Genomic DNA, 27168 nt, shown 5'->3' on the forward strand with positions numbered 1-27168 from the left:
GTCTCTAATGACCTCGTTGTCGACTGGACGTTAAACACTAACCACCACCACCACCACCATCAGAAAACTGGATTCCACATTACCAGGTCTATCTATATCAAGAGCCCGTTTTGCAGTGCGTGCCTATGCCGATGATGTCACAGCAGTTATTCGTTGTGTAAACGACGTAAAGACGATTAAAACGGAAATCGACAACTACAGTAAGGTGTCTGGAGCTAAACTCAATGAAGTAAAATGCAAACTGGTTAACTTGAGAGGTCTTGAACATGTATCCATACCCTGGGCCCAAAAAGTGGACAATCCTAAGTCACTAGGTATCATCGTCGACAAATTTCCCCTTAAAATAGCGGCGAAAAACTGGAAATCAGTTACGAACAGCATGCATGGTCTCATTGTTGAAAATAACTGGCGCTCTGCGAACTTGATTGAAAGGATCAAGATTGTCAATATATGTATTTTCTCCAAAGCATACTACTTGGCACAAGTATTTCCCATACCTAAAGTTCAGGCCAGAAAAATGTTGCAAATAGCTAGCAGATTCGTGTGGAAAGGGAATATTTTTAAATTCGACAGTGCCACGCCAGCAAAATCACCACCCGACGGCGGGTTAGGGCTCACTGACATCCATAAAAAAGCCAACGCCCTTTTTCTGAAACGAACTTCGCGCCTAGTATGCAGTCACGACCCAAACATAACTGCAAGTCTGTTCCACGTCGTTCGCTCCGGAAACATGTACCCGCCCGTCGACATCAGCAACATAAACTTTCAGCTGAAATATGTATGAGAATATTTCATTGAAACAAGTTATGTAGGCGAAAGCATCTTACGAAACCCGCATTTGACAACGAATGAAGTCATGCAGAAATGGACTAAGATGCGTAAATGTAATACAATTGAGGCAAAAAATCCATCTTGTAACTGGAAGACCCTATGGAGGAACGTTAGTCTTAAGATTCATACATGGGATGTTGCATCAACTTGGTACCAGGTGGTCAATGATACCATTGCCACTAATGACAAATTACACAGAATAGGCTTACAACCCTCTGATAAATGTGTTAAGTGTGGTTTAATCGACACTTTGCTTCATCGTTTCACCTGCTGCGGCCACTTAAACAACTGGCGATGGGTGAGGGAAAAACTCGCACTATTATCGAGAATCTCGCCAGCGAGTATCTCTACCACTATCATCACGAACCCAGATAAGGACTACTATCCTCTGGCTAAGAATACTACTATGATGTGGATGTTGGCAAATTACGTGCATTATACGATCACCAGACGGGACGGCGACAACCTAGTCGAATTTTTGGCTTACATGCATACTGCTTATTGGAGAATAAAACAAACGGGCAATTTGAAAAAAAAATCTTCGGCAATATGTTGGACATTGTTTTTGAAAAACAAGGGATCGGTTAGTCTGTTGATGATGCAGCAGCCCCTCTCATCTGTCCCTACAAGCAGACAACTGTGACGAGTTCCGGTCTCAGCGTCAGTCATGTTCAAATTGATCTCAGACACCCACTGACAACGATCTTCACAGGTGAGGTGCTTTATTTCGTTACTGAGGCAAATATCACCTTAGTTTTACAAAGAGGGTATATCATTTGCCTTAATTCTTCAACTATTTTTTTTTTAACTCACATGAGCTTACGAGTGACCAACCAAATTCAAGATGTATTACTGTGAAGTCGAAGAAGTTTTCTTGTCTAATGGATTTAGACCCGTGTTTTTTTTTTTTTAAATTAGATTTGCTGTTACACAAAAAGGCATATGCATCCTGCTTTCGACATGGGACATAATAAACGAAGAAGCAATAATTTTACAAACCTTCCAAAAAATGAAATGAATAAAAAAAAACTAACAGAAAAGCAGCTAAGGTATCACACACACAGACTTAGAGAGTATTTCCAACACAGTCTCTGTTGACGAAGTAAATCAGTGAGAGGCGGGTGGGGCCATTGTCGCCAGGCCTCGTGTTCTATGACCCCTGCCCTCTTTGTACCCCCCCCCCCCCACACCTGCTGAAAAGCTTCGGCTTGGATGAATAATAATAATAATAATAATAATACTGAAGAAAAAGTGGCTAGGATACCTGGCTTTCACAAACAAAGTGGTTAAGGCGTTGGACAAACATAAAAAAGGGAAAAAAAATTTTAAAAACGTCGGAAAAAATAGCTCAGTTGGGAGAGAAATAAAAAATAGTGGTACAGCAAAAAAAAGTGGTTAAGGCGTTGGACATAAAAAAAATCCCCACAAGGGATGGGCAATTTTTAAAAATACGTGCTGAAGACGACATTGATATTGGAACATGGGTGACCACTAGTGTGTTCGAGAGGCAGCAATAGTCGTGTAGCCGGCCGCGGTGGTCTAGCGGTTCTAGGCGCTCAGTCAGGAGCCGCGCGACTGCTACGGTCGCAGGTTCGAATCCTGCCTCGGGCATGGATGTGTGTGATGTCCTTAGGTTAGTTAGGTTTAAGTAGTTCTAAGTTCTAGGGGACTGATGACCATAGATGTTAAGTCCCATAGTGCACAGAGCGATTTGAAGCCAATAGTCGTGTACTCAGCAGTATGGTACAGATTGTTTACATTTCATATGCCAGGAAATTTCTCGAAATTCAGTTATCGTGCATGGTATTTTACGTTAAAGGGCACATACCTTTCTAAAGGTGCCTGTTAGGCAAGCTTTTCCCTTGTGAGACCAATTGTCTCACCTTCAAAGGGCTGTGCATGTCAATCAGAGAGTCATCGCTCGGTACTGCGCTGACGGCAGATGCACGCTGCCCCAAATTCTCCGTACAGGTAACGCTACATCTGTGCCACGACGCCACTGAGGGCGTTTCATGAGAGATTAACAAGTGGAGCTACTCTCAGAGCCAACGTATGTGCCTGATCGCGCAGTATTTCCAGTGTGGCGTATTCCACTTGGTGGCTCGATGCTGCTCTGAAGACTGAAATTCACTTTCATCTGAAAGCAACGCACGTGAACGATCTCAGAGCAGCGACGTGTTGCTAGGATTGCGTCGTATATCTCTGTCGATACATAAAGTGTACGAATAAGTAGGTATACGACAAATACAGCGATACAGCACTGTATCCCATGTGTTGCACAAATAATGATTTATTCAGCCCAATTGCTTCAGAAAATGAGAAAGTTTTCGTAACAAGTAGAATGCATATAGAAGTGTTGTAAAAGAGTCCGAATGACTATGTGTGAACTGAACAGAGACTTGAAAGACAGGTATCAACTGCTATTTCGTACGGATTTATTCACACTGCTGTACAACGTGAGCCCAGCGTCCCTTTGGCGCAGATGATAGCGCGTTGGACTTCTAATCCAAAGGTCGTGGGTTCGATCCCCACTATTCTGGCTCTAGCTGCTGTCGCGTACGGACGTATTAACCGCCGCTCCGTGAATACAGCGCTTACGCTAGTTTTTACCGTTTCGTGTGTATTGCTTTCTGTTCAGTGTTTAAATTGAGATCTGTTCTACACCGGTTTTGTGTATTTGTTACGTCTTCGTATATTCGTCGTTCTACGGATTTTCGGTTTTGACCGTAATCCGACCGGTGCTGCACAACATGGCTGTCTCCATCAGGAAGAACACCCTGGTTTTTTCGTTTGAAAAGGAAACTCGCCGAGTTCAACCGTCTGCTCTCGAGGTGCACGAATGGCTGACAGAGGTAATTGGCATTAATCCGGATTCTGCTCATACTACCCAACTTGATTCGGACAACTACTGTGTGTTTGTTAAGTTCTTCAATCCGTTAATTGTTGATAAAATTCGCGATAAGTTTGGCAACCAAGTCGAGTTTCTCCATAGGGACGGCACTAAGAGTATGGTTTCTATCAAAAGGGCTGATACTACATATCGGACTGTTCGAGTTCTTAATTTTCCAATTGAACTTGAAAACGAAAGCATTAAGGTTGCTCTGTCTCAATATGGGAATATCAAAGAAATCATTAATGAACGCTGGTCGCAGCATTATAAACTCCAGTGCTTTAATGGAATAAGGTCGGTTGAAATGGAAGTTAAGACTAATATCCCGTTACATATCTCCGTTGAAGGTCACAAGGCTCACATTATTTATACTGGACAAATCCCTACATGTCATGTCTGTAATGAGTCACGTCATTTACGCCAGGATTGTCCCCGCCGTGTGTTTGTCTTAAAAACTAACCTCATGCAGCGACGCAAATTGACACTCAGTGAAGTTATGGCAAACGGTACACCTGTCCAACCTGAAGATGATGTTCCTAAGGAAATTTCACCTGACATTCCTTGCAGTGTCACTGATTTTCCACCTGTCGTAGCCCCGACGAATCTCGAATCTGTTCCCCTTGAAAGTGATTTACAAAATAAAAAAAGGCCACTGGAGCAAAGCGATGATCATTCAGAAGGTGAATTATCTCGCACCTCTCCCACAATCAGAAAAAACCAAGACCTTCCGCTGACAGAGATTTAGTAGAAGCCGATTGTATGCAGATCGATCCTGCAGTACCACCTGCCACCAACAAATCGGATGTGGAAACGGAGGATCCTACCAACCAACAGCAACTGACAACAACTTTGAGTGTCATCGGCGATGCACAACAGCCGCCTCAACGCGACCAACATGAGGAAGTGGCGGGTAAACATCGGCTCAACAACAAACTACGACAACAAGCGTCAGGTGGAAACAAACAGGAGAAAGCTGTTGCCAAACAACAGCTCACGAGTGACGGTCGGACGGAAACAGCAACACAGAAGGCCGATGACCCCCACAGTAGTAACGATTAATGGATACTTGGTTACGGCATAGTGACGTTGCGTTAGGACGGAAGGCCTCTATAGGTTGTTTTTCTGTTTTGTTCCGTATGGTTTTTTCAATATTTTTTGTGATGTAGTTCGTATAACACACTGACAGTCCTCAATGTCTAAGTTAAGCCTAATGTACACATGTCTCAAGCCTATAAACTGTTAACCATAAATATTAACAAACTGCAATCCGACCTTAAAGTAGCACTGCTGCGGCAATTCGTTTACGAATCTGAAGCAGATGGTTCAAATGGTTCAAATGGCTCTGAGCACTATGGGACTTAACATCTGAGGTCATCAGTCCCCTATAACTTAGAACTACTTAAACCTAACTAACCTAAGGACATCACACACATCCATGCCCGAAGCAGGATTCGAGCCTGCGACCGTAGCAGTCGCACGGTTCCGGACTGCGCGCCTAGAACCGCGAGACCACCGCGGCCGGCAATTTGAAGCAGACATCATTCTACTACAGGAGGTCGCAGTCAAAAGTCTAGATATTCCTGGTTTCCGATCCATTGAAAACGTAGCTCACGAACTTCATACAGGCACGGCCATGCTAGTCCGTAAAGGTATCCCCGTCACAGAAGTCGAAAAACTTGAATCTGGTCGCGGTATTAGCTGCAAAATCTTTGATGTCACAGTTGCCAATGTGTACGCACCCTCCGGCAGCAGTTACAAGTCATCGAGAAGTGCCTATTTTAAAGATGAAGTCATTTATTTGCATCGAAAGGACCCCGTTAACATTGTCCTAGGTGGTGATTTTAACTGCGTGGTTAATCAGAAGGATCAGAGGCCACACTTTAATTACTGTCATGAACTTCGCGAACTCGTCACCAAGGTTCGGCTGAAAGATACGTGGGAAATTCTGCATCCTACCCTGGTTAAATTTACTTTTTTACCCCTACTTCAAGTAGTCGACTTGACCGAATCTATATATCGTCTCACATCAGCAACCGTGTTCTTGATACTGAAGTTATTTCAGCTCCCTTCTCTGACCATTGTGCCTATGCTGTCACCTTAAATCTCGACAAGCAACCAACAAAAAGGTTCAAAGGGCAGTGGATGCTTAACACTTCTCATCTTCAAGACCTGGAGCTCGAAGATGCCATTTGTGCAACATGGAATTTTTGTCTCCGCTCCATTAACAAGCACAGAACTAAACGAGAGTGGTGGACACACACAGCTAAAAGAAAACTGCGACAATGTCTGATCTCTTACTGGTATCAGAAAGCGACGGATAACAAGAGGACAACAGAATTTTATTATGCCGTTTTAAGAGAATTATGTGACAAATCTCATGACTCCAACGTTTACGCTGCATAAATCCAGAGAGTCAAAGCGAAGCTGTTAAGCATTAAGCGTAGGCAATTAGATGGCCTTAAAATTAAAGCTAAGACCAAATCTGTTAGTGACAGGGAAATGACTTCCTTATACCATCTCATCAAACACCGTTCCAATCGTGTGCGGACCTTCATTGACGAACTAGCTACCCCAAACGATGATCATCTCGTGCTCCAAAAGGACATTGTTCAGGGTTTTTATCACTATTATAGTGAATTAGACGATTCACTTGATGAAAATCTGACGTCTGATTTCCTTCAGAGTTTGGGCAGTAACTTAACTGCAGAAGACAACAATGAATTTCTTGCCGATTTCGCAGTTTCAGATGTTTTAGACTTAATTGTCGGTTCCCCTGCAAACAAATCCCCTGGTCCAGATGGTCTCCCCAAAGAATTCTATCACAAATTTTGGCATGTCATTGGACCCACCTTTACGGACATTATTAATGAAGTCTTTCCAGGCCACAGAATACCGGACGAGTTGAAAGAAGGTAGAACAGTGCTCATACCGAAACAAAGAGGCCACAGGCAAATTGATAACTTCCGGCCTATCATGCTGTTAAATTTTGATTATAAGACTATTGCCAGAGCGATAAACAGTAGATTGATCTTGATAGCCCGGCATGTCATCAAAAATCATCAGTCTTGCATCCCTGGCAGAAGCGTAATGACCACAATTGCTGAAATCAGGGACGTAATTTCGATCACAGCGGCGACCAACATCAACTGTGCCCTACTGTTTGTCGACCTTTCTAAGGCTTTTGACCGTGTGAGTCACCGTTACATACTCCAGATCATGGAAAGGATTGGATTATATAACATAGCAGTAACCGTACTCCGCAATGTCATCACAGGCATTACCACCCGATTGTGTGTTAACGGCCAGTCGACAATACCGATCACACTTAAGAGAAGGGCCCCACAGGGAAGTCCTCTCTCGATGTTGCTCTTTGCCTTTTCTCTGGAACCTGTCCTCAGAAAACTGGATTCCACATTACCAGGTCTATCTATATCAAGAGCCCGTTTTGCAGTGCGTGCCTATGCCGATGATGTCACAGCAGTTATTCGTTGTAAAGACGATTAAAACGGAAATCGACAACTACAGTAAGGTGTCTGGAGCTAAACTCAATGAAGGAAAATGCAAACTGGTTAACTTGAGAGGTCTTGAACATGTATCCATACCCTGGGCCCAAAAAGTGGACAATCCTAAGTCACTAGGTATCATCGTCGACAAATGTCCTATTAAAATGGCGTCGAAAAACTGGAAAGCAGTTACGAACAGCATGCATGGTCTCATTGTTGAAAACAACTGGCGCTCTGCGAACTTGATTGAAAGGATCAAGATTGTCAATATATGTATTTTCTCCAAAGCATACTACTTGGCACAAGTATTTCCCATACCTAAAGTTCAGGCCAGAAAAATGTTGCAAATAGCTAGCAGATTCGTGTGGAAAGGGAATATTTTTAAACTCGACAGTGCCACGCCAGCAAAATCACCACCCGACGGCGGGTTAGGGCTCACTGACATCCATAAAAAAGCCAACGCCCTTTTTCTGAAACGAACTTCGCGCCTAGTATGCAGTCACGACCCAAACATAACTGCAAGTCTGTTCCACGTCGTTCGCCCCGGAAACATGCACCCGCCCGTCGACATCAGCAACATACACTTTCAGCTGAAACATGTATGAGAATATTTCATTGAAACAAGTTATGTAGGCGAAAGCATCTTACGAAACCCGCATTTGACAACGAATGAAGTCATGCAGAAATGGACTAAGATGCGTAAATGTAATACAATTGAGGCAGCCGGCCGCGGTGGTCTAGCGGTTCTGGCGCTGCAGTCCGGAACCGCGGGACTGCTACGGTCGCAGGTTCGAATCCTGCCTCGGGCATGGGTGTGTGTGATGTCCTTAGGTTAGTTAGGTTTAAGTAGTTCTAAGTTCTAGGGGACTTATGACCTAAGATGTTGAGTCCCATAGTGCTCAGAGCCATTTGAGCAAAAAAATCCATCTTGTAACTGGAAGACCCTATGGAGGAACGTTAGTCTTAAGATTCATACATGGGATGTTGCATCAACTTGGTACCAGGTGGTCAATGATACCATTGCCACTAATGACAAATTACACAGAATAGGCTTACAACCCTCTGATAAATGTGTTAAGTGTGGTTTAATCGACACTTTGCTTCATCGTTTCACCTGCTGCGGCCACTTAAACAACTGGCGATGGGTGAGGGGAAAACTCGCACTATTATCGAGAATCTCGCCAGCGAGTATCTCGACCACTATCATCACGAACCCAGATAAGGACTATTATCCTACGGCTAAGAATACTACTGTGATGTGGATGTTGGCAAATTACGTGCATTATACGATCACCAGACGGGACGGCGACAACCTTGTCGAATTTTTGGCTTACATGCATACTGCTTATTGGAGAATAAAACAAACGGGCAATTTGAAAACAATCTTTGGCAATATGTTGGACATTGTTTTTGAAAAACAAGGGATCGGTTAGTCTGTTGATGCTGCAGCAGACCCTCTCATCTGTCCCTACAAGCAGACAACTGTGACGAGTTCCGGTCTCAGCGTCAGTCATGTTCAAATTGATCTCAGGCACCCACTGACAACGATCTTCACAGGTGAGGTGCTTTATTTCGTTACTGAGGCAAATATCACCTTATTTTTACAAAGAGGGTATATCATTTACCTTACTTCTTGAACTATTTTTTTTTAACTCACATGAGCTTACGAGTGACCAACCAAATTCTAGATGTATTACTGTGAAGTCGAAGAAGTTTTCTTGTCTAATGGATTTAGACCTCGTGTTTTTTTTTTAATTAGATTTGATGTTACACAAAAAGGCATATGCATCCTGCTTTCGTCATGGGACATAATAAACGAAGAAGCAATGATTTTACAAACCTTCCAAAAAATGAAATGAATAAAAAAAACTAACAGAAAAGCAGCTAAGGTATCACACATACAGACTTAGAGAGTATTTCCAACACAGTCTCTGTTGACGAAGTAAATCAGTGAGAGGCGGGTGGGGCCATTGTCGCCAGGCCTCCTGGTCTATGACCCCTGCCCTCTTTGTCCCCCCCTCCCCCCCCCCCCCCCGCCACCTGCTGAAAAGCTTCGGCTAGGATGAATATTAATAATAATAATAATACTGAAGAAAAAGTGGCTAGGATACCTGGCTTTCACAAAAAAAAGTGGTTAAGGCGTTGGACAAACATAAAAAAGGGAAAAAATAATTTAAAAACGTCGGAAAAAATAGCTCAGTTAAGAGGGAAATAAAAAAAGTGGTACAGCAAAAAAAAGTGGTTAAGGCGTTGGACATAAAAAAAATCCCCACAAGGGATGGGCAATTTTTAAAAATACGTGCTGAAGACGACATTGATATTGGAACATGGGTGACCACTAGTGTGTTCGAGAGGCAGCAATAGTCGTGTAGCCGGCCGCGGTGGTCTAGCGGTTCTAGGCGCTCAGTCAGGAGCCGCGCGACTGCTACGGTCGCAGGTTCGAATCCTGCCTCGGGCATGGATGTGTGTGATGTCCTTAGGTTAGTTAGGTTTAAGTAGTTCTAAGTTCTAGGGGACTGATGACCATAGATGTTAAGTCCCATAGTGCACAGAGCGATTTGAAGCCAATAGTCGTGTACTCAGCAGTATGGTACAGATTGTTTACATTTCATATGCCAGGAAATTTCTCGAAATTCAGTTATCGTGCATGGTATTTTACGTTAAAGGGCACATACCTTTCTAAAGGTGCCTGTTAGGCAAGCTTTTCCCTTGTGAGACCAATTGTCTCACCTTCAAAGGGCTGTGCATGTCAATCAGAGAGTCATCGCTCGGTACTGCGCTGACGGCAGATGCACGCTGCCCCAAATTCTCCGTACTGGTAACGCTACATCTGTGCCACGACGCCACTGAGGGCGTTTCATGAGAGATTAACAAGTGGAGCTACTCTCAGAGCCAACGTATGTGCCTGATCGCGCAGTATTTCCAGTGTGGCGTATTCCACTTGGTGGCTCGATGCTGCTCTGAAGACTGAAATTCACTTTCATCTGAAAGCAACGCACGTGAACGATCTCAGAGCAGCGACGTGTTGCTAGGATTGCGTCGTATATCTCTGTCGATACATAAAGTGTACGAATAAGTAGGTATACGACAAATAGAGCGATACAGCGCTGTATACCATCTGTTGCATAAATAATGATTTATTCAGCCCAATTGCTTCAGAAAATGACAAAGTTCTCGTAACAAGTAGAATGCATATAGAAGTGTTGTAAAAGAGTCCGAATGACTATGTGTGAACTCAAAAGAGACTTGAAAGACAGGTATCAACTGCTATTTCCTACGGATTTATTCACACTGCTGTAGAACGTGACCCCAGCGCCCCTTTGGCGCAGAGGATACCGCGTTGGACTTCTAATCCAAAGGTCGTGGGTTCGATCCCCACAAGGGATGGGCAATTTTTAAAAATACGTGCTGAAGACGACATTGATATTGGAACATGGGTGACCACTATTGTGTTCGAGAGGCAGCAATAGTCGTGTACTCAGCAGTATGATACAGATGGTTTACATTTCATATGCCAGGAAATGTCTCGAAATTCAGTTATGGTGCATGGTATTTTATGTTAGAGGGCACATACCTTTCTAAATGTGCCTGTTAGGCAAGCTTTTCCCTTGTGAGACCAATTGTCTCACCTTCAAAGGACTGTGCATGTCAATCAGAGAGTCATCGCTCGGTACTGCGCTGACGGCAGATGCACGCTGCCCCAAATTCTCCGTACAGGTAACGCTACATCTGTGCCACGACGCCACTGAGGGCGGTTCATGAGAGATTAACAAGTGGAGCTACTCTCAGAGCCAACGTATGTGCCTGATCGCGCAGTATTTCCAGTGTGGCGTATTCCACTTGGTGGCTCGATGCTGCTCTGAAGACTGAAATTCACTTTCATCTGAAAGCAACGCACGTTTTTTTTTTTTTTTTTTTTTGTTGTTTTCGGGCGCACAACTTCAATGGTCATTAGCGCCCTGACTACTCTAAGAATGCACCGCGAGGCACAAGTTGACAACAACAACTAAAAGGGAAAACACAATAAAAGACAGACTGACAGGCATAGGATTAAAAAACATCATCAAACGTCCTTAGCAAGGTTTGTCAAATTGATAAAACAAAGAACACGAGCAGCTGCTCGTGGGTCATCCGCTAAAATGGCATCTAAAGTAGTAGGCAGGTTAAGATCGAGGCGCAGTGTTTTAAGATCGGGACAGGACATTAAAATGTGACGAACCGTCAGCAGGTGCCCACATGGGCAGAACGGCGCCGGCGCAGCCGTCAGCAGATGGCGATGGCTGAACCGGCAGTGTCCAATTCTTAACCTTGCTAAAACGACCTCCTCCCGCCGAGAAGGGCGTGAGGAGGACGTCCAAGCCACGGGAAGAGGTTTTAAGGCCCGAAGCTTGTTGTCGGTAAGTGCAGCCCAATCGGCATGCCACAGCGACACAACGCGCCGACAAATGACCCTGCTAAAATCGGACGAAGGGACACAACAAGAAGCTGTCCGAGGCTGGAGGACCGCAGCCTTGGCCGCGGCATCTGCAGCTTCGTTCCCAGGGATACCGACATGGCCAGGAACCCACATAAAGCTAACCGGCGTACCGACGTCCACCAGCTGCTGAAGAGAGCGTTGGATCCGGTGTACGAAAGGGTGAACCGGGTACGGATCACTGAGGCTCTGGATGGCGCTCAGGGAATCTGAGCAGATGACATAAGCAGAATGTCGGTGGCGGCAGATGTACAGAACAGCCTGGTAGAGGGCAAAGAGCTCAGCTGTGAAGACCGAACAATGGCCATGGAGCCGGTATTGGAAACTTTGTGCCCCGACAATAAAGGAACACCCGACCCCGTCATTGGTCTTAGAGCCATCTGTATAAATGAAAGTCATGTTGTTGAACTTCGAACGAAGTTCCAAAAAACGGGAGTGGTAGACCGAACCGGGGGTGACCTCTTTTGGGAGCGAGCTGAGGTCGAGGTGAACGCGGACCTGAGCCTGGAGCCAAGGTGGCGTGCGGCTCTCGCCCACTCGAAAGGTTGCAGGGAGTGAACAATCAAGGTGTTGAAGGAGGCGACGAAAGCGAACTCCAGGGGGTAGCAAGGCAGAGACATACAACCCGTATTGAAGGTCAAGAGAGTCGTCAAAAAAGGAACGATAAGAAGGATGGTCGGGCATTGACAGTAGCCGACAGGCATACCGACAAAGCAGTATATCGCGCCGGTAGGTGAGTGGCAATTCGCCAGCGTCAGCATGAAGACTCTCTACGGGACTGGTATAAAATGCTCCGATCGCAAGTCGTAAACCCCGATGTTGTATGGAGTTGAGGCGGCGTAAGATGGATGGCCGTGCAGAGGAGTATACGAAGCTCCCATAATCCAGCTTGGAGCGGACGATCGACCGATATAGACGAAGTAGGACGGTTCGATCCGCTCCCCACGACATACCACTGAGAACACGGAGGACATTTAAAGAACGGGTACAACGGGCGGCCAAATATGACACATGTGGAGACCAGCTAAGTTTCCTGTCAAAGGTAAGGCCTAAAAATTTGATTGTCTCCACGAGTGGGAGAGCAACGGGACCGAGTCGTAAGGACGGTGGGAGAAACTCTTTGTAGCGCCAGAAGTTAATACAGACCGTCTTCTCGGCAGAAAAACGGAAGCCATTGGCGACACTCCAGGAGTAAAGACGGTCAAGAGAACGCTGAAGACAGCGCTCCAAGACACGTGGACACCGCGCGCTGCAATAGATGGTAAAATCGTCCACGAAAAGGGAGCCTGATACACCAGCTGGGAGGCAATCCATTATTGGATTGATCGCGATGGCGAAGAGAGCGACGCTCAAAACTGAGCCCTGTGGCACCCCATTCTCCTGGCGAAAGGTGTCGGACAGGACAGAACCCACACGTACCCGAAACTGTCGATCCATTAAAAAGGAACGAATAAAAAGAGGGAGGCGACCGCGAAAGCCCCACGTATGCATGGTGCGGAGAATGCCCGCCCTCCAACAGGTGTCGTAAGCCTTCTCCAAATCAAAGAACACAGCCGCGGTCGGGCGCTTCCGCAGGAAGTTATTCATGATGAAGGTCGACAAGGTAACCAGATGGTCGACAGCAGAGCGGCGCCTTCGAAATCCACATTGTACATTGGTAAGTAGGCGTCGAGACTCGAGCAGCCAAACCAATCGAGAGTTAACCATTCGCTCCATCACTTTACAGACACAGCTGGTAAGCGAGATAGGTCGATAACTGGAAGGCAAGTGCTTGTCCTTCCCCGGCTTAGGAATCGGGACAACAATAGACTCGCGCCAGCATGCGGGAACATGTCCCTCAATCCAGATGCGATTGTATGTACGAAGAAGAAAACCTTTACCCGCAGGAGAAAGGTTCTTCAGCATCTGAATATGAATAGAATCAGGCCCTGGAGCGGAGGACCGCGATCGACCAAGTGCGGTTTCGAGTTCCCGCATGGTGAATGGGGCATTATAACTTTCACAATTCGAGGAGCGGAAGTCACGTGGCCTAGCCTCCTCGGCCTGTTTGCGGGGGAGGAAGGCAGGGTGGTAATGAGCGGAGCTCGAAACCTCGGCGAAAAAGCGGCCGAAGGCATTGGAGACAGCCTCAGGGGCCACAAGGACTTCATTCGCGACCTTCAAGCCAGAAATTGGGGAGTGGACCTTAGTGCCAGATAGCCGGCGCAGGCTACCCCAGACAACAGAAGAAGGAGTAGAACTGTTGAAGGTGCTGGTGAAAGCAGCCCAGCTGGCTTTCTTGCTTTCTTTAATAATACGACGACACTGAGCACGTAATCGTTTATAATTAATACAATTCGCCACTGTAGGGTGGCGTTTAAAGGTGCGTAAAGCACGTCGACGAGCACGTAGAGCGTCCCTACATGCTGCGGTCCACCAGGGGACCGGTACGCGACGTGGAGAAGAAGTAGGGTGAGGGATGGAATATTCAGCAGCAGCGAGAATGACTTCCGTGAGGTGTGCGACCTGACGATCGCAGCTTGTGAAGGTTTGATCCTGAAAGGTCGCCCTGGAAGAGAAGAGCCCCCAGTCTGCCTTGGAGATGGTCCAACGAGAGGAGCACGGAGAGGGAGTATGCTGCAGGAGATGGATAACACACGGGAAGTGGTCGCTCGAATATGTATCAGCAAGTGCATACCACTCAAACCGGCGTGCAAGTTGGGGAGTACATATAGAGAGGTCTAAATGGGAATAGGTATGAGATGTGTCCGAAAGAAAAGTAGGGGCGCCAGTATTGAGGCAGACAAGATTGAGCTGGTTGAAAAGGTCTGCTAACAAGGAGCCCCTCGGGCAGGATGCTGGAGAGCCCCAAAGAGGATGGTGGGCATTGAAGTCTCCAGTTAACAAAAATGGTGCAGGTAGCTGAGCAATAAGTTGCGTCATGTCTGCCCTGGTAACGGCAGATGACGATGGAGCGTAAACGGTACAAAAGGAAAACGTAAAAGTGGGGAGAGTAATGCGGATGGCAACTGCCTGCAGGCCGGTGTGCAACGTGATGGGATCGTAGTAAATATCATCCCGGACCAGCAACATAACCCCTCCATGAGCTGGGATACCTACCACAGGGGGTAGGTCAAAACGCACAGAGGTGTAGTGTGCCAAGGCAATGTGATCGCATGGGCGTAGCTTCGTTTCCTGGAGGGCTACGACGAGCGGACGATGCGAGCGGAGCAGCAACTTCAAGTCCTCTCGGTTGGAGCGAACGCTGCGAATATTCCAGTTAATAAGTGCCATCGTAAGAAAAGGAAGATGAGAGAAGGGGTCACCTCGAAGGCCGCTTAGGGCCTGGCTTCGAGCGAGCACTGCCGCCGCTAGCAGGAGGCGGACAGTCATCGTCCATGGGGTCTATAGGGTCATCGGCCATCTCAGGAGGATGGCCGGGAGGGGGAGCTTCCTCCGCCGGTGAACGGCCAGATGTTCGGCTACCAGCGGTGCGGCCAGGCGAAACGGATGACGGCCTGGGGCGGCAACCGCTGGGTGGCGCAGGAGAAGAAAGGCGCCGCGGCGGAGAAGGAGAACTGTGCTTCCTATGCGCCTTTTTAGAAGGACGTTTGGTGGAAGTACCGGTCGAAGGCTGGGAGGTCGAGGGACGGAGGAAGTCTGCACGGGATGGTTCCTTCTTGAAGGCCCGTGCATCTGACTTCGGGGTCTTCGACTGAGCAGAAGCTGAGGAAGTGGCTGGTGTCTGTGGGGTGATGGGAGGAAGAGGAGACGTCGACCGCGCGCCCTTAGCACTGGCCGAACGGACGACCGTGGTGCTGAAGGTCAGATCGCATGTCTGGGTTGCCACCTCCCTGGTAGTCCGAGGAGAGGCGAGGACAGTACTGTATTTCCCCGCTGGGAGCAGCGTGGGCTTCCTACTAGCCAATAGCTTGCGAGCAGCCGAGGTGGACACTTTCTCTTTGACCCGAATTTCTTGGATACAGCGTTCTTCCTTATAGACAGGACAGTCGCGGGAGGACGCTGCATGGTCACCCTGACAGTTCACACAACGAGGAGACGGAGGTGGACAGTCACCCTCATGGGCATCCCTGCCACAAGTGACACATTTAGCCGCATTGGAACAAGACTGGCGAGTGTGATTGAAACGCTGACACTGGTAGCAGCGCGTAGGTGTCGGGACATAGGGGCGAACAGAAATAACCTCGTAGCCCGCCTTGATGCGCGATGGCAGCTTAACACTATCGAAGGTTAAGAAAAGTGTCCGGGTCGGTACAAGGTCATTGTTGACCTTTTTCATGACCCGATGGACAGCCGTCACGCCCTGCTCAGCGAGGAAAGATTGAAGCTCCTCGTCAGTCAATCCGTCGAGAGAGCTACTATAGACTACACCACGAGACGAATTCAAAGTGCGATGGGCCTCCACCCGGACAGGGAACGTGTACAAGAGTGTGGCCCGAAGCAGTTTTTGTGCCTGAAAGGCACTCTCAGTTTCTAGTAATAAGGTACCGTTACGCAACCTGGTACAAGATTTGACAGATCCGGCTATGGCATCTACGCCCTTCTGGATAACGAAAGGGTTGACAGAGGAAAAATCCTTTCCGTCCTCAGATCGAGAAACTACGAGGAACTGTGGGGCAGGCGGTAGTATTTTTGTCACTGTTGGCTGGTCACGTTTCCGTTTGTGGGTCGAAGTCGAAAGCGATGGAGTAGAATCCATTGCGGAGGAATCCCCCATGATTGCCAGCGTCTCCGATGGCGCGCTCCTTCCTTGTGGGGACCCTCTCAGAGGGCACTCCCGCCTTAGGTGAATGTTTACACCTCAGGTCACACCTCCCGAGAAACAGACGGAGGGACCAATCGGCATGGTCAGAAGGTATCAGCTCAGGCAATCACCCCTCCCCGGGCCTGGCCATTACCAGGGGGTACGCGCGTGCCTTACATGTCTACCCAGGGCGGGGACTTACGCGTTACCCCGTCACCGGCTACGCGTGCGAACGCGTGGGTCGGCCTTCAGACACGCACAGGGAGGAAGGAAGAAGAGGAAAAAGAAGAGAGAGGGAGAGAGAGGACAGACTGTCTCAAACGCCGAGGCGGAGACCAGAGAAGGCAAGGAGAAGAAGGCAATGAGAAAGCAAGGAGAAGGAGGCAAGGAGAAGGCAAGGAGAAGAAGGCAATGAGAAGGCAAGGAGAAAAAGGCAATGAGAAGGCAAGGAGGAGTCAAGGGAAAGAGTAAGGAAGACAGTGAAGTGGAGAAGAGCAAAGAAAGGAACCAACAAAAGGAAGGAAGAAACGAGAAGTGAAAAACCAAAAAGACCACGATTATAGGTCGTGAAACCGTCCGTCTCCGGACGCAGGCGCTAACTACCCCCGTGAGGGGGATGGACTCCTTTTAGTCGCCTCTTACGACAGGCAGGAATACCTCGGGCCTATTCTAATCCCCGGACCCGCAGGGGGGAGCAACGCACGTGAACGATCTCAGAGCAGCGACGTGTTGCTATGATTGCGTCGTATATCTCTGTCGATACATAAAGTGTACGAATAAGTAGGTATACGACAAATAGAACGATACAGCGCTGTATACCATCTGTTGCATAAATAATGATTTATTCAGCCCAATTGCTTCAGAAAATGACAAAGTTTTCGTAACAAGTAGAATGCATATAGAAGTGTTGTAAAAGAGTCCGAATGACTATGTGTGAACTCAAAAGAGACTTGAAAGACAGGTATCAACTGCTATTTCCTACGGATTTATTCACACTGCTGTAGAACGTGAGCCCAGCGTCTCTTTGGCGCAGAGGGTAGCGCGTTGGACTTCTAATCCAAAGGTCGTGGGTTCGATCCCCACAAGGGATGGACAAATTTTAAAAATACGTGCTGAAGACGACATTGATATTGGAACATGGGTGACCACTATTGTGTTCGAGAGGCAGAAATTGTCGTGTACTCAGCAGTATGATACAGATGGTTTACATTTCATATGCCAGGAAATGTCTCGAAATTCAGTTATGGTGCATGGTATTTTATGTTAGAGGGCACATACCTTTCTAAAGGTGCCTGTTAGGCAAGCTTTTCCCTTGTGAGACCAATTGTCTCACCTTCAAAGGGCTGTGCATGTCAATCAGAGAGTCATCGCTCGGTACTGCGCTGACGGCAGATGCACGCTGCCCCAAATTCTCCGCACAGGTAACGCTACATCTGTGCCACGACGCCACTGAGGGCGGTTCATGAGAGATTAACAAGTGGAGCTACTCTCAGAGCCAACGTATGTGCCTGGTCGCGCAGTATTTCCAGTGTGGTGTATTCCACTTGGTGGCTCGATGCTGCTCTGAAGACTGAAATTCACTTTCATCTGAAAGCAACGCACGTGAACGATCTCAGAGCAGCGACGTGTTGCTATGATTGCGTCGTATATCTCTGTCGATACATAAAGTGTACGAATAAGTAGGTATACGACAAATAGAGCGATACAGCGCTGTATACCATCTGTTGCATAAATAATGATTTATTCAGCCCAATTGCTTCAGAAAATGACAAAGTTCTCGTAACAAGTAGAATGCATATAGAAGTGTTGTAAAAGAGTCCGAATGACTATGTGTGAACTCAAAAGAGACTTGAAAGACAGGTATCAACTGCTATTTCCTACGGATTTATTCACACTGCTGTAGAACGTGAGCCCAGCGTCCCTTTGGCGCAGAGGATAGCGCGTTGGACTTCTAATCCAGTTCGCCGGCGGACGGCGTGGAGGTAGGACGTAGTGTGGTGTGCGCTGCGCCGTCTGTGCTTCCGCGTGGTAAGTCTTGCGCTTGCTGCGGCTTAAAACTCTGTTATAGAACGCTTCGAGAAGTAATGAGTAGCATGCAGTGATGGCTCAACCAAGTCGAAAAGATACGTTGAAACTTACTTTTGATCCTCGATATGCCAGACCCAAGTCGTTTGAAGTGGAAAATTGGTTAGAAGAAGATGTGAAGCTTTCCTTTAATGATGTAATTGGGATCCACCTGTCGATTGTAGCTAGTGTCGTGTTTGTTAAAATGCGTAGTTCCGAGTTGTGCGAGAAAATAGTTGAGTCTTCCGGAGGTGTCATGAAATTTAAGCACTCAGATGGAAACGTTGGTGAAGTCACCGTTGCACATGCTGGTTTTGGCATTCGCACGATTCGAATCTTCGAGTTACCCTTTGAGATTACAACAGACCAAATTAATGCTGTAATTTCACCCTTTGGGAAAGTGCTCAGCAACTTTGCCGGGAAATGGTCAAGCGCGCATAAATTCCCAGTACTAAATGGCGTACGGCAGCTTCGTGTAGAGTTACAAAAGCACATCCCGTCGTACATCAATGTCTGCGGATATAGAGGGATTGTAATTTATGACGACCAACCGCGAACCTGTGCCGCCTGTAACAAGCCTGGGCACGTTCGCGCAGAATGTATACAGCGGCGCGTTGCACAGCTGCTGGCCGGCGAGGCCGCCAGGCCACCGGCCATGACAACACTGCCAGGAACCTACGCCGCCGTGGCACGCGAACGGCCGACTGCTTCCTCAGCCCCTGAATCGTGTGCAAATACAAATTCTCCAGACACTGAAATTCCGATGGACGTTAGTGCCGTCATAGCTGACGACCTACAAGAGTCCCGCCAATCTACGGAAACAGTTGAAGTTCCACCGACACAGGCACCTGCAATTGTAAAGGCAGCAGATCCGCCGGAAGCTGAAGACCGACACACCTTGCAGGAAAGCGACACTAACTTGGATACTGAAGAAAGTCCGTCGAGAGGCAATTCTCAGAAGAAAAATAAGAAACGCCGGCTGGCGCGCAAAGGTGCAGAGGAGACAGCTCCCATACTCCGACAAAAAGCGAAGGAAATAGGTAGTACCTTAAGCCAACAGATCTGTAGCAACACGAAAGCGACACCAGTTTCTGTGGAGCGTTCCCTTTCTGCGCTGGAAAAACGAGACGTCCAAGGAAAACCAACAAAGAAAGCATCCAACCACCCTCAAGAAACGAGTCACTCTCATGAAGCTTCACTCGTCCCACCCACGACGACAACCTCAACCAGTTGGGCAGACGAAAGCGACCATAACAATGCCGACGCTGAAATGACAGAAATTTCAGAAACTAAGACAGACTGTAAGCTAGCCCCACAGGTGGCTGGTTTCTTCAACGACGACGTCTCCGCGAACGAACATTCTAAAGAACAAGGACACACCGCTGAAACATTTGCTACCGGTGAATATTATTAAGATGCGTTTTAAAGCTGACGTTTGCGAGACAAAACGGAAGAATGTTTTTTAAAGTTAGATCAAGTAGAACGAAGAATGTCTGACCTACAAGCATACAAAATCGCGACAGTAAACCTTAATAAGATTCATAGTTCCTTTAAACTACAGAACTTAAAAGATTTTATATATGCTTCTGACAGTGACATACTTTTACAAGAAGTGACAGACATTGAGCTTGGTAACGTACCTGGCTTCAATGCCATTACAAACCCAGGACATGGAGCGGAAATGGGCACGGCTCTGCTCACAAAGGAGGGCATAGTAGCCCAAGATGTAGTAAAACTACCAAACAGTAAAGGCATAGCGGCCACAATAAACAAAATACGACTCATTAACGTGTATGCCCCTTCAGGATCCAGTAACAGGCACCGCAGAACGGAGTTCTTTAAAGAAGAAATTGTCCCACTATTTGGAACTCGATATGAACACCTTATCCTAGGAGGGGATTTTAATTGTGTTTTGCATGCCAAAGACCAAACTCCCAATTTCAACAAGTGTACTGAACTGGAACGTATAGTTAATGACTTAAGACTAATATACTCATGGGAACATATGCACGGTGCAGCCCCTGGCTTCACCCACGCCACAAGTCACTCGGCGAGCCGTCTCGACAGGATATATGTAACGCACAATTTGAAACACCTCATTTTGCAGTCCGAAGTATGGCGTACCGTTTTTTCAGATCATGCTGCATACATATGCACAATCAATCTGATAAAACAAGGGACATTCAGAGGTAGAGGCACATGGAAGCTCAATGTGTCACATCTGGAAGACCATGCTTGTCAGGAGGCATTTCACAAGGTATGGAGAGAGTGTGAAAGCAAATTTAGCTCGTACAACTCTGGCACTGACTGGTGGCTGAAACATGCCAAACCTAAAATACGGAGGTTTTTCATAAACTACTCCAAAGACAAAAACTTTTGGTACAAATCAACTATAGAATTTTACTTTCAGTGTCTAAGGGATTTGTACAAGTGCGATGCAACAGTTGTGGACAACCACGAAAGAATTAACAAAATTAAAGTAAAAATTTTAGCACTACGGCGTAAACAACTGGAAGGCTACCAAATAAGGTCGCGTGCCCAGAACATAGCCCAGCACGAGGTTACTTCCATTTATCATGTCATTCGTGAAAGCAAAAGGGCGTCTCGCAAGATATTATCTGAAATAACAACTGATGATGGAAGGAAGCTGACGAAGCAAAGAGAGATTAAAGAGGCAATCGTACAGCATTTTGAATCCTTAATGTCTAGTCAGCCGGTTGACGAACAGCTTCAAGACGAGTTAATGATCAACCTCCAGGGCAAAGTATGCCACGCGGAAGCACAGACTCTCATCTCGGAAGTGACTGAAGAAGATGTCGAAGAAACTATATATGGAAGCACGAAAAATAAGGCTCCAGGGGCAGATGGAATTCCAGCAGAATTTTATCGCAGATTCAGTGACCTCGTGAAAGGCAAGTTTACTCTCATCTGCAACGAACTGCTAAACCCTGCGAATGACATCCCGAAAGAATTTCGTGAGGGACTCGTAGTGCTAGTGCCAAAAACTACGAATACGAAATCTGTAAGCGCTCTGAGGCCAATTACGCTTTTAAACAGCGATTACAAAATCTTTGGCCGCATCCTCGCTCGCAGGCTGAAAACCACCATGACCAGCGTCACTGGCCCTTATCAAACAAGTGTGGGCAAAGACAGAAGAATTCTCCAGACCCTGTGTGATTACAGGGACCTAATCTCAACGGCCGACGTCTGCAAAATAAAATGTGCACTCATCTCACTCGACTTTGACAAAGCCTTCGACAGAGTTAACCATAGTTTTCTCCTTCGCACCATGGGCGCAATGGGCTTCCCACCTCGATTCATTGCGGTAGTAAGAAATACATTAACAAACAACTCAGCTAGATTTGTCATCAATGGACACATTAGCCGTCCGATTGACGTCACCAGCTCCATTAGGCAAGGGTGTCCAATGTCAATGGCACTCTTCGCCATCGCCATCGAGCCCCTGCTTGCCTCCCTTATGAAACATCTACAAGGACTACAAATACATGGAGAAAAGATCGTGTGCAAGGCATACGCTGATGATGTTGGCTTCCTAGTCCTGAATGGCGCTGAAGTACAGAGCGCACTACGAATAGTAACAAAATATGAACAGGCATCTGGTGCAAAACTTAATAGAACAAAGTCGGGGATTTTCAACATCGGCCGTGGAATTGGGACGCAAACGCAGGATCTGTTACGCGAGCTTGTAACCATGAAATGTCTCGGCATAGATTTTAAAAGAAATATCAAGCACACTATTGCTGCGAATTATCGAAAATTACTTAACAGCATACGCGCCTCTGTACAAGCACATAGTATTAGGAAACTCGATGAACTTCAAAAAGTAACAGTGGCAAATGTATAAATCACATCCAAAGTTAATTAAGTAGCACAAGTTCTGCCACCACCTGCGACTTTGTTGAAAAGCATCGCATCTGCACTAGGACACTTTGTGAGCCGCGGACGTATTTTCAAAGTCAAATATGACATTCTGATGCTCCCTACGAAATGTGGTGGGTTAAATCTTACCGATGTCAGCAAAAAAGCGCAAGCCTTATACCTTGCTACCACACACAAACAATGGAAAGAGCCAAGTGGTACCCTTGCTGCACATTTGTTAACCGAAATAGCTCCTGCTGACGTCAGTGCACCTATAAATGTCCAACACATACCCAACGGACTATACCACTTGTAATACTTTTTCGTAGAATACAGCTATATACAGGCAAGGATTCCTGGGAAAGACATCATGAAAGTAAAAGAACTTTATAATAACTTGATGAAAGACAAACCCAGAAACGACGTAGAACAAAAGTATCCTTGTTATAACTGGGAAACAATATGGGAAAATATTCACTGCCGGAACTTGCCAACGTATGTCAAATCGACCTGGTACTTTGCTGTAAACAGAAAAATTACGACGAACTCTAAACTTCACTCTATTCGATTGGCCGAGTCACCGCTGTGTCCATTATGTAAAATACCAGATACCGAAGAGCATCGATTGCTGTGTGACAGGGTAAAAGAAATATGGCTCTAAATAAGACAAAAGATAGCGAGCGTCAGCAGAACTACGCCCAACGCCGTTACGCCTGCTGAATTTTTTACCCCTGACGGTATACCTTACCCTAAAACAAAACGAAATGCAATTAACTGGTTGAAAGGCCAAACGATGCATTACGTCCTAACAAAAGAATCAAGCAATAGGGAGGACTTCTGGGTATACCTTACAACTGAGCACCACAAGTTGATGTGTACTAAAAAATACAAAGAAAATTACGCAAACTTTTTAACTAAAACAATCCTGTAACCAATAGAAATGCGTAATTCACATTGCACATCCAAGCATTTCGTATATTAGACGAATGATTTTTGGTTAAAGTTTGTACTTCACGTAGCAGGAGGACGATTTCCAACAGAAAGTAGTCAGAGAAGATCATCAGTATAGACCAATTAAGCCTATGTGTATCTATTACTTTGGTTTCGGGGAAACACAGTGATGAAACTGGTATACACCATTTATTTAGTTTCTGTCTTTCTTTCTTTTTCTTTTCACAAGAAGACACATTTATGTTAATTAAGTGTAAAATCAAGCAGAAGAAGCATATTTTACTTCATTACCTTCTGAAAAAGGAAATTATACTTATCAGAAATAATGAGTTTGCTTCTTTCCGTTTTTCCACGCACGGAGAACGAAATTTACGGATGCAAGTACATTTCCACAACAGTTATGAGACTGCCTTCTCAATGGAAATTACATTTATTTTTATTCAAGCCATGTTGCAAACAAAGGCAACAGAAGGGGCATACTTCGTTCGTCGTTCAGAAGAAGCGCGTTTCCACATCATCAAGTTACATTCATTCCTAAAGGCGGAGAAGCCGGGCCGAGAAGGCAACACTTGGCGAGCGTAAAGGATGGGTTGAAGGGAAGGAAGGAGACCCAAAAAAAAGAAAAAAAGAAAAAAAAAGTTGGTAGAGCACTTGCCCACGAAAGGCAAAGGTCCCGAGTTCGAGTCTCGGTCGGGCACACAGTTTTAATCTGCCAGGAAGTTTCATATCAGCGCACACTCCGCTGTAAAAAAAAAAAAAAAGAAAAAAAAATCCAAAGGTCGTGGGTTCGATCCCCACAAGGGATGGGCAATTTTTAAAAATACGTGCTGAAGACGACATTGATATTGGAACATGGGTGACCACTAGTGTGTTCGAGAGGCAGCAATAGTCGTGTACTCAGCAGTATGATACAGATGGTTTACATTTAATATGCCAGTAAATTTCTCGAAATTCAGTTATGGTGCATGGTATTTTATGTTAGAGGGCACATACCTTTCTAAAGGTGCCTGTTAGGCAAGCTTTTCCCTTGTGAGACCAATTGTCTCACCTTCAAAGGGCTGTGCATGTCAATCAGAGAGTCATCGCTCGGTACTGCGCTGACGGCAGATCCACGCTGCCCCAAATTCTCCGTACAGGTAACGCTACATCTGTGCCACGACGCCACTGAGGGCGGTTCATGAGAGATTAACAAGTGGAGCTACTCTCAGAGCCAACGTATGTGCCTGATCGCGCAGTATTTCCAGTGTGGCGTATTCCACTTGGTGGCTCGATGCTGCTCTGAAGACTGAAATTCACTTTCATCTGAAAGCAACGCACGTGAACGATCTCAGAGCAGCGACGTGTTGCTATGATTGCGTCGTATATCTCTGTCGATACATAAAGTGTACGAATAAGTAGGTATACGACAAATAGAGCGATACAGCGCTGTATACCATCTGTTGCATAAATAATGATTTATTCAGCCCAATTGCTTCAGAAAATGAGAAAGTTTTCGTAACAAGTAGAACACATATGGAAGTGTTGTAAAAGAGTCCGAATGACTATGTGTGAACTCAAAAGAGACTTGAAAGACAGGTATCAACTGCTATTTCCTACGGATTTATTCACACTGCTGTAGAACGTGAGCCCAGCGTCCCTTTGGCGCAGAGGATAGCGCGTTAGACTTCTAATCCAAAGGTCGTGGTTTCGATCCCCACAAGGGATGGGCAATTTTTAAAAATACGTGCTGAAGACGACATTGATATTGGAACATGGGTGACCACTAGTGTGTTCGAGAGGCAGCAATAGTCGTGTACTCAGCAGTATGATACAGATGGTTTACATTTCATATGCCAGGAGGGTCTCGTTGGCACTCCCCAAGTAATTAGAAAAATACTGTCTGAATTTCAGGTTCCGTACGATCTTGCAATGACGTTCTCGTAGGTAGTTCCAATAGTCGAATACATCTTTAGGTCCATCGTGAAATAAGTAGTGTACTGTATGCGCACGGATCCACGTGACAGCGTTGGTCTTGGCGCGCGGGAAATACTGATGATTCGGAAATAGTTTAAACCGAGGTGTAATGTGTTCCGGAGTCACTCGTAGAAAATACGACAAAATTTGTCGCACCAAGCGCCATACGTCTTCCGCCGCGCCACATTTGAGACGGTGTTCGTCCGTGTCTGGCATCCCGCAGTCTACGCAGAGAGACGATTCCGCCATGTACATCTTGTGGAGGCGTGATCGGGTGATCTGTTTACCATTGACTGTGATGTACCATGTGGATGTTCGCAGCTCGTGGTCGTGCGGTAGCGTTCTGGCTTCCCGCGCCCGGGTTCCCGGGTTCGATTCCCGGCAGGGTCAGGGATTTTCTCTGCCTCGTGATGACTGGGTGTTGTGTGATGTCCTTAGGTTAGTTAGGTTTAAGTAGTTCAAAGTTCTAGGGGACTGATGACCATAGATGTTAAGTCCCATAGTACTCAGAGCCATTTTGTACCATGTGGATCGGATGGCTGTGTCCAGTGTAACCGCGTGAATCGTCTTCCACACGACCTTCCAGTTAACCTGGGGGCTTTTGGTCTCCACGGTGTTTGGTGGGCGCCTCTGCTGTAGGACATGATATATATCCCGCGCCGACGCCTGTTTCGTCGGTGGTTCTGCGATACGGACATAGCTGTGTTCAATCTAAAAGTTCCAGAAGTAGTAGAAGGGTGGGGATATATCTTGCGTCGTCAGTGGGGGCATAAGGGAGGGTGAAGCTAAGGACTCCAACAGCAAACCTGTCAAACGCTCCGGGTGGTGGCGCCACAGCTTGATGTGTGAGCTGACATACAGGGCGACAGCTCTGTCGTGGACATGGACTAGGCCAAGACCTCCCCTTTCTGGGGGAAGGGTCAGCGACTCATAACTGACTTTGAAGAGCATGCCTGTACTGACGTAGGCTCGGAATGCCGCTAATAGACGTCGATCCATCAGTAACGGTATTGGAAGAACACGCGCTATGTGTGGAAGGCGCGATGCGAGGTAAATATTGACGAAGTGTGTCCTTTGGAGAATGTCGAGGGTCCGCAGACGAAGGTTGAAGATCTGGGCCCGAATTTGTTGTAATAAGTGGCGGTAGTTAAGAGCCGCAGTACGCCGTATGTCGTCGTGAAACTCTATTCCGAGACATTTGATAGTGCCACGAAGCTGTAGGGGTTCGACGCACGCTGGGGTCAACCCGTCTCCTATGGCCATGGCGACCGATTTGGCGACGTTGAGACAGCTGCCGGAAGCCACACTGTACGTGGTAATCCATTCTAGTGCTCTGTTGACATCGTCGCGATTGCGGAACACGAGAACCAGGTCGTCTGCATATGCTGTACAGCGAAATGTGACGTCACGTAAGGTAAGACCGGTGAGGCGTTGACGGAGGCCACAGAGGAGCGGTTCCAGTGCCAGAGCATATAGTAACGTCGACAAGGGGCAGCCTTGACGCACGGAGCGGAAAATCGGGAGGGACTGCGAGAGACGCCCGTGAACGAGCACTTTGGAAGTCGCCCCTCGGAGGAGGCGCATCACGACGTCTGTGAATTGCTGTGGGTACTGCATGTGCTGGAGAACGGACGTTAGGTACGCGTGATCCACTCGATCAAAAGCTTGGCTAAAATCTAGTGATGGCAGCGCTCCCGGGATGCGGCGTGCCCTGCCTAGGGCAATTAAGTCACGGTATCGACACAGTGCTGTGTGGATGTTGTTGATACCCCCTAGGGAAGTGTGATCTGGTGAGATGACGTAAGGCAGGGTCGGTCGTAGACGGTTTGTTAATAGTCTGGTGAATATCTTCATGTCGCAGTTGACGAGTGTTAGCGGG

At 46.7% G+C, this 27168-nt stretch overlaps 3 non-coding genes across 3 annotated transcripts; all 3 read left to right on the top strand.

The window, feature by feature from the left end:
• The first annotated feature begins 10538 nt into the window (after positions 1–10538).
• Positions 10539–10611, top strand: Trnar-ucu (transfer RNA arginine (anticodon UCU)). Its single transcript has one exon. It is a non-coding gene; the product is annotated as a tRNA-Arg (tRNA).
• A 6849-nt stretch (positions 10612–17460) lies between these two features.
• Positions 17461–17533, top strand: Trnar-ucu (transfer RNA arginine (anticodon UCU)). Its single transcript has one exon. It is a non-coding gene; the product is annotated as a tRNA-Arg (tRNA).
• Positions 17534–24968: 7435 nt separating this feature from the next.
• On the top strand, positions 24969–25041 carry Trnar-ucu (transfer RNA arginine (anticodon UCU)). Its single transcript has one exon. It is a non-coding gene; the product is annotated as a tRNA-Arg (tRNA).
• The last annotated feature ends 2127 nt before the right edge of the window (positions 25042–27168 follow it).

The sequence above is a fragment of the Schistocerca nitens genome, chromosome 1 (assembly GCF_023898315.1).
Source record: "Schistocerca nitens isolate TAMUIC-IGC-003100 chromosome 1, iqSchNite1.1, whole genome shotgun sequence".
NCBI classification, from domain to species: Eukaryota; Metazoa; Arthropoda; class Insecta; order Orthoptera; family Acrididae; genus Schistocerca; species Schistocerca nitens.